This window comes from Lemur catta, chromosome 15 (genome assembly GCF_020740605.2).
Source record: "Lemur catta isolate mLemCat1 chromosome 15, mLemCat1.pri, whole genome shotgun sequence".
NCBI lineage: Eukaryota > Metazoa > Chordata > Mammalia > Primates > Lemuridae > Lemur > Lemur catta.
The window spans coordinates 28,461,507-28,470,088 of NC_059142.1; positions in this window are offsets into that span (position 1 = coordinate 28,461,507).

Below are 8,582 nucleotides of genomic sequence, written 5' to 3' on the forward strand. Positions count from 1 at the left end.
GTACCCCTGGAGGAACCTCAGATTCTAAAATTTCTTCAATATCTCATTTTTTTTTTTTTTTAGATAGGGTCTTGCTCTGTTGCCCGGCTGGAGTGCAGTGGTGTCATCATAGCTCACCGAAGCCCCCAACTCCTGGGCTCAAGTGATCCTCCTGCCTCAGCTCCTGAGTAGCTGGGTCTATAGGTGAGCACCATCATGCCCAGCTAATTTTTCTATTTTTTGTAGAGATGGGGTCTCTGTTGTTGCTCAGGCTGGCCTCAAACTCATGAGCTCAAGCGATCCTCCCGCCTCAGCCTTCCAGAGTGCTAAGATTACAGGTGTGATCGCCTGGCCTAATATCTCACATTTTTTAAAAGAAAAATTTTATTTTATGCCCGTCAATTCATGAATGGATTAGCAAAATGTGGTATATGTATACCATGGAATATTACTCAGCTATAAGGAATAACGGTGATATGGCATCTCTTTGGTTCTCCTGGAGAGAGTTGGAACCCATTCTATTAAGTGAAGTATCCCAAGAATGGAAAAATAAGCACCACATGTACTCACCAGCAAACTGGTTTCCCTGATCATCACCTAAGTGCACATTTGGGAATAACACCAATCGGGTATCGGACAGAGGTGGGGGCTGGGGGGAAGGGATGGGTATATACCTACTTGATGAGTGTGATGCGCACTGTCTGGGGAATGGACATGCTTGAAGTTCTGACTGGGGGGGATGGGGGGTATGGGCAATATATATAACTTGAACTTTTGTACCCCCATAATGAGCTGAAATAAAAATAAATAAATAAATAAAAAGAAAAATTTTATTTTAGAAGAGTTTTCCACTTACAGTGTTATTACAAAGGTAACACAGAGAGTTCCCGTACACCCCATGTTCAGTTTCCACTATTATTAACATCTTACATTATAATAGAATGGTACATTTGTCACAATTAATAAACCGATACTAGGCCGGGCACGGTGGCTCACGCCTGTAATCCTAGCACTCTGGGAGGCCGAGGCGGGAGGATTGCTTGAGCTCAGGAGTTCGAGACCAGCCTGAGCAAGAGCGAGACCCCATCTCTACTAAAAATGGAAAGAAATTATATGGACAACTAAAAATATATATAGAAAAATTAGCCGGGCGTGGTGGCGCATGCCTGTAGTCCCAGCTACTCAGGAGGCTGAGGCAGTAGGATCGCTTGAGCTCAGGAGTTTGGGGTTGCTGTGAGCTAGGCTGATGCCATGGCACTCTAGCCTGGGCAACAGAGTGAGACTCTGTTTCAAAATTTAAAAAAGTAAAAAAAAAATAAACCGACATTGTTACATTATTATTAACTAAAACGATATCTCACATTTTAACTTAAAAAAATTCATGCTTTTGTCTCACTCAAGAACTCCCGTGTTTGTTTTTATATAAAAATTTTAAAACTTTATAGAAAAATTCAAGCTAAAATGGACACTCCAGGAATATGAGCCTTGTTTAGCCTGTGTTTTGTGTTCTCGGGGCCACTTCTGTGTTCCCCGGAGGTCACGTCCAGCCAGCTTGGGCAGCAGGAGTCACCGAGGATGAGCTCAGAGCAGTCAGAAGATCTCCCTGGGCCCTGACAACCCAGCTCAGGGGCTGTGTAACCCCAGGAGAGTCACACGGTCTCTAAGCCTTGGTGGCTTCTTCCGGCAAGTGGGAGTAACAGCACCAGCCTGCATCACAGGGTGCTGTGAGCATCAGCCGCGATAAGGTATGCAGACACGTGAGCATGATTCACGTGTGAGAGATTATCATCAGGACGATTTCTGAGCTATGAGAGGTGAGCAGCTACTTCGGCATAAGCTTGTCCTTGCGATGTCACGTTTTCATTCTCTCAGCCTCATCTGAATCTCCACTTCCAATTCTGAAGACAGTCAGGTGCTGAAACTATTAACAAGAAAGGAAACGGCTTAAACCCACGTCCTGGTTGCTGGGTTGCCTGTCACAGACAGGGGAGAGAGAAACGGAAAGTTTCTTTCTTGGGCTTCTGCTGCTGGACTCTCTGTCCTGGTGACTGTGCGGCTCCCTGGAGAGTTGCTTGCTGTCTGATGGGAAGAAAAAGAGAGTTGATGAGGACCACGATACACCCTGTCCCCCAAGGAGCCGGCTCTAGGTTTTCCCTTTATGGAGCATGTGGACATGACACACTCCACCTCCAGCCTAAGGACAGCAGCTGGCCCAGGCAGGATTTCTGCCCTTGAACTCGGCAACGTAGTCTAGCTGCTCCCACCTCTCAGAAGTCCTGGTGGGAGCTGGTGATGCCTGTCTCCAGGATAAAGCACAGTAGGATTTCCTAGCCTGACATGTGAAAACAAGCCTTCCCTGCTTATAGTAATCCAGTTTTCTCCTTTCTCTTCTTGCTCCAGACTTTAGGAGGCCTGTTTTAAGCTAAGTACCCAGGGCCCCTGAGTTGACGGTCTCACTGTTAGCTTCCCCTTTGTCCAAACCCTGGAATTTTTCCCTGAATCCCAGCCCAGTGCCTGGAGCACTGCTACGCCTGATAATTTAATTCAGTTGATTCCAATTCAAATAATTATGTATTGAGTAATTGTTTGTGTTACCTGAGGATATAAAGATAAATTGAGCCTTGTTCTTCCTTTTAAGAAGCTCACTGGTTAGTGGAGCAGAAAGACATACATAAAGATAATTGTTCCTTTATTGGACAAATGCCTATTATGTGCTGGGCACTTAGTTCTGGGGATGTCTTGGGACTTAAGATAAACATGATTTTTGCCTTCATGGAGCTTAGAGTTGACAGTAACTTAAAAAATAACAAACCTGGCCGGGCGTGGTGACTCACGCCTGTAATCCTAGCACTCTGGGAGGGCAAGGCGGGAGGATAGCCGGAGGTCAGGAGTTCGAGACCAGCCTGAGCAAGAGAGAGACCCCCCCTACCCCCATTGCAACAAAAAAATAGAAAAATTAGCCAAGTGTGGAGGCATGTGCCTGTAGTCCCAGCTACTTGGGAGGCTGAGGCAGGAGGATCGCTTCAGCCCAGGAGTTTGAGGTAGCAGTGAGCTACGATGACGCCACTGCTCTGTAGCCGGGTGACAGAGAGAGACTCTGTCTCAAAACAAAACAAAACAACTACACCTTTAATTGTATAACTCTAAACTGTAAGAATGCTAAGAATTATGATCCGATGGCATACAACAGGGGACCTAACACAGTTGGGGTGGGGAGGCTGCCCAGAGCAAGGGGTGTTTGAGGTGAGTAAGAAGGGACAGTAGACTTCAGCAGGGGAGCAGAGGGAAGAAAGCATATCAGGCAGGAAGGGACACGATGTACTTACACTATGATAGAAAACACCCTTGTGTGTTGGGAGGACATTGGAGGGTCGCCTCACCCAGATGGGTGGGAGTGTGGTCAGATCACCTGGGGACAGCCTGCCTATATGCCTATTTTCTTCCCTTCAGCTGTGCCCACCTTCAGGACATCTGCCAGTCCTTCCCAAACGTTTGCTTCTTTCCAGGTTACCATCTGTCACCCACCATGGTCCCCACAGGATTTCACATCTAACTAATTCAGCTGGCCCTTCTCCTAACCCCTGCAGTGGGGTAGAAATCGAGGCTCTCCCTCCACCCCAAGTTGTAGAACCTGGCCCCCCCCACCTCTGTGAACCCTTCCATATGTGCCTATGTCAAAAGAGAGAATAATGATAAGGAGTGGGTAAGAAAAGCAGGAATCGATCAAACCTGCCTGAGAGTCTGCCCTCCTAGAGCTTATAAAAGCTGCAGTGATAAAACTCTGCAGCCTCAGATGAGGGATCCACAATTCTTTGCTCACAGCTGCATCGAGAGCAAGAGGCCGTGGCTGCAACGCACTCAGTTTACATGATTCCTGTGTGGGGGATGTTTTCCATGTGTTGCACAATCCTTGCTTTCCTTGCTATTTTTGTCTTTTGAAAAATTCTCCAAGAAACCCAGTGTGGAAATTCCTCTCTTAAACATAGCTATGTTGTATCACCACAGGTTGGTGGAACTCAAGAAATCTTTAATTGAGCTACTTGGAGAGCACAGTGTAATTCCAATCTGCAAAAGGATGGAGAATGTGAAATTCTCTGGAAACGGAGTAAGTATAGCTCTAGGACTCAGAAATAACAGGGCGGTGTTTGACCTTGGAGCTATTTACCATGTAGAGATAGCAGGAAAATTTTAGTCAGCCTGGCTTTGCCCCATCCTCATTTATAGTCATCAGATTCTTAAGAAAAGGAAGCTTAGAGTTTGAAATAAGTGTAAGCCTCTGGTCGAGAGCTTCCCAAAGACTGCATCTGAGTAAGTGGTAAAAATACAGGTGTCCAGGCTCTGCTGCTGACCTACAGAATTTAAATCTCTGGCATTAGAGCTGAAGAGCCTTTATTTCTAATAAATCCCCTGGGTGAGTCTGACAGGTAGGCAGGTTTGGAAACTACTAACCTAGCTAAACTTTTTACCCACTGTGGGATTCCCCCATTATACCCTTGCTACTCATGATGAAGGTCCAAGGACCTCCAGCATTGGCATCTTCTGGGAGCTATTTAGAAATACAGAATCCCAGGCCCCACCCCAGACCTCCCAAATCAGAATCTGCATTTTCACAAGATCCCCAGTGATACCTGTTCACATTAAAGTCGACACATGGTCACCAAGTCACTACCTGAACACTTCCTGGGTTGGGGAGCTCATTATTTTACATGGCAACCTGTTTCATTGCTGGGCGGCTCTAATTACTGTGCTCCTTCTCATAGTGAGTTCACTCACTCACACATCCATGCATTCATTCCACAAATATGAGCAGACTCTAAAAAGCTGACAAGATAGACATAGTCACATTATCACATTTCAGCCATTTTATATTGCAGTTCACAGGCAGAGAGAACTTTTCTTAACAGAGTTGTATTTTCTTTGTTTTTACATAGATCAGTGTGAAGCTAAGCATGTCTCTCGTAGAAGCTTCCTGAGGGCTAAAAGAAGTTGCTAACACAATCCAACATCCTGAATTTCCACCACCATCCTCCTAATGCAACAGCCTGCATGGTATATGGTCCCCATTCCAGGGCACTTTAGTTTAACTCCTTGCTGTCTAAAGTGTGGTCCATAATTCAGCAGGTATCACCTGGGAACTTGCTGGAAATGCAAATTCTCAGTTCCTACCCTAGACCCACTGATCAGAATCTTCACTGGAACAAGATCCCCTGGGTTTTTTTTTTTTTTTTTTTTTTTTGCACATTCAACTTCAACAGGCAGGTAGCCCAACTATTCCACAATCACTTAGGATTGCTAACTTCCTAGCCCAGGATCAAGCCCTATCTCTTCAGTTCAGCCAATTCCATCAGGTATAAGGCCTGTAAATTGCAGCATTCCTGCTTTCTGGCACCACGTTCCACATGACTTAGCATGCATTTGCTGGGTCCAAGTCACCAAAAAACCCAGCTCCAATTGGCTTAACTAAGGGAAATTTTCAATCTGGATGCTGGACACATGGATGGTGATTATACTATTTGTTCTATATTTTTGTTGTTGTCATATTGGTTTTTTTTTTCAGTTGTGGCAAAATATACATAATATAAAATTTACCATCTTAACCATTTTTAAGTGTGCAGTTCAGTATTGTTAAGTATATTCACATTGTTGTACAACCAATATTTGTTCTGTATTTTTGATCATCTGAAATTTCAAAAAACAACAAAACTCTAATGAGAATCCAGGGATAGGGCAGACTTCAGGGTTGACTTATCTCAATGGTTCTGGCGTCTCGCACCCTGCAGTTCTCCTGGCTTTGTCTTCTCCAAGCTTTAACCACGTCCTTCCCTTGCAGGCCAGATGGCCCACAACTACAACCAGGGGAAGGCAGAGACTCTAACAGAAGAGAGATAGCTCTCCCAGAAATCCCAGCAAGCCTTTTCTAACATCTGACTGGCCTGAATTCGATCATGTGCCTGTTCCTTAATTGGCAAAGAGATTTTAAGCATCATCAGATCAGATCGTTGCTTTAGAAAGATCATTTTGGCTTCAGTATGGGGAAGAGTTGGAAGGCACAGGACCACAGACAGAGAGGTCAGGTGGGACCCTTGCAATCCTCTAGGAGGTGGAGAGCTGGGAAAGGATTCCACAGATGTTTACATGATTGAGATCTTAATTCTATTTTCTTCTGTTGAAAGAATGAAAATACTTTTCCCTTCACCCTCTCTCAAGAAAGCAATTAAACCTTTGTGTCCTGGAGTGCTGAATTTTCTTTGTCTACCAGGAGATCAACAGCCTTTGTTTTGGAGGAGGAGGATGAAAGCAAATAAACAATAAACCAAACCAACCAACCAAACAACAATAAAAACAAACAAAAACACACTGATAAACACACCTAGCTCACAGGGCTAGGGAGAGCCAACAAAGGCAAGGGCGAGCTTGGCAGTCTAGCCACTAGCCTTCAGGGATGAAAGGATTGCTCCTTGCCTTGGAGATGCAGAATCAAGGAACAGGGAACTTCCGCTCATGCGGCATTCCTGGATGAGGCGGGACCTCCGACAGGGACTGTCTGGGACTGAATCCTATGGGCTGTGACTCGGGGCGCCAAGTTAGTCATGAGGAAGATGGACATGGTGAGCAGGCAGCAGCTTGCTCAGCTGCCAGCTTGGGCACAACCATCCCAGCACTGACCACGATGAACTGGAGGGCCCTTTCCAGGGCATAGGGACTCTACACTGAGTCCAGGAAGTGGGAAGGGTCACAACAGAGACTGACACTGGACATCTCAGCAGCTTTGCTGAGTGGGCCTAGGAGCCAGATTTAACTTAACTATATATATTGTCATAATAACTCATATATAATTATAACACATTTAAGAATACATATCATGTATACCCGTGCCCCACCACCCAGCTTTGCATCTGCTGCTTCCTCTGCCTGGAATGCTCATTCTCCAGGTATCCACATGGATTGCTGCCTCACCATGTTCAGGTATTTGCTTAAATATCACAGTCTCAGTGTTTCCTGATTTCCCTTTTAAATAATTTCAAATTCTTCTCCTCCCACAATTCTTATCACCTGTCAGTCTGTTTTCTATTGCTTGTAACAGGATACCTGAAACTGGGTAATTTTTAAAGACAAGGAATTTACTTCTTACAGTTCTGGAGACTGAGAAGTCAAGGTCAAGGGGCCACACCTGGTGAGAGTCTTCTTGCTGGTGGGAACTCTCCGCACAGTGGTGCAGGGTGTCACATGGCCAGGGGGCTGCACATGCTAATGTGCTAGCTCAGGTCACTCTTTCTTTTCTTATAAACCCACTAGTTCCCCTCCGATGATAACCCAATTAATCCATTAACCCATCAAACCATTACTCCTCTTAAAGGCTCTACCTCTCAATACTGGCACATTGGGGCTTAAGTTTCAAGATAAGTTTGGGAGGAGACATTCAAACCTAGTATTATTTTCCTTGCTTTATGTTTCTTCATGGAACTCATCACCATATATTGTCCTATGTTTTACTTTTTAATTTGTTGACTACCCCAACCATAATATAAATTACATGAGGTCAGAGACTGTTTTTCCTGCATCTATTGAGATGATCATGTAATTTTTGTCTTTTATTCTATTAATATGGTGTTGAACTAACCTTATATACCTGGGACAAATTCTACTTGATCATGGTATATTAGCCATTTTATATATTGCTAGGTTCAGTTTGCTAGTATTTCCTTCAGGATTTTTGCATATATATGCACAAATATATATATATATATATGTAAGTATGTACATGTATATGTATACATATGTGTATATATATATAAAAGAGATAGAGATGAGAGAAAGATCTCACTTTGTCACCCAGGCTAGAATGCAGTGGCACTATCATAGCTCACTGCAGCCTTGAACTCTTGAACTCCTGGGCTCAAGTGATCCTCCTGACTCCAAGTAGCTGGGACTACAGTCATGTGCCACCACACCCAGTTAATTTTTCTTATGTTTTTGGGGAGATGGGGGCATCTCACTATGTTGCCCTGGTCTCAAGCTCCTGGCCTCAAGCGATCCTCCTGCCTCAGTCTCCCAAGTCACTGGGATTATAGGCATGAGCCACTATGCCTAGCATGCATGTATATTCATAAGGGATATTGGCATATACTTTTCTTATATCTTTGGTTTTGTTATCTAGGTAATACTGGCCTCATGGAATAAATTGGGAAGTGTTCTCTTCTATTTTTTGGAAGAGTTTGTGAAGGATTGGTATTAATTCTTTAAATGTTTCGTAGAATTCACCAGTGAAATTATCTAGGCTTGGACTTTTCTTTGTGGGAAATTTTTGTTTTATTTTTTTGTTATTTGTTGTAGTAAATTACGTAGTAACAGGTCTATTTACTTGTTATAGGTATAGTCAGATTTTTTATTTCTTCTTTCATCAGAATTGGTAGTGTTGTCTTTCTAGGAATATGTCCATTTAATTGAAGTTATTTAATATGTTGATATACGATTGTAATTCCTTATAGTACTTTTTTATTTCTGTAAAGTCAGTAGTAATGTCCCCTCTCATTCACAAATTTAAGAATTGTTATGTCTTCTATGGATTGACTCTTTATTATCATAAATTGTCCTTTGTCTCT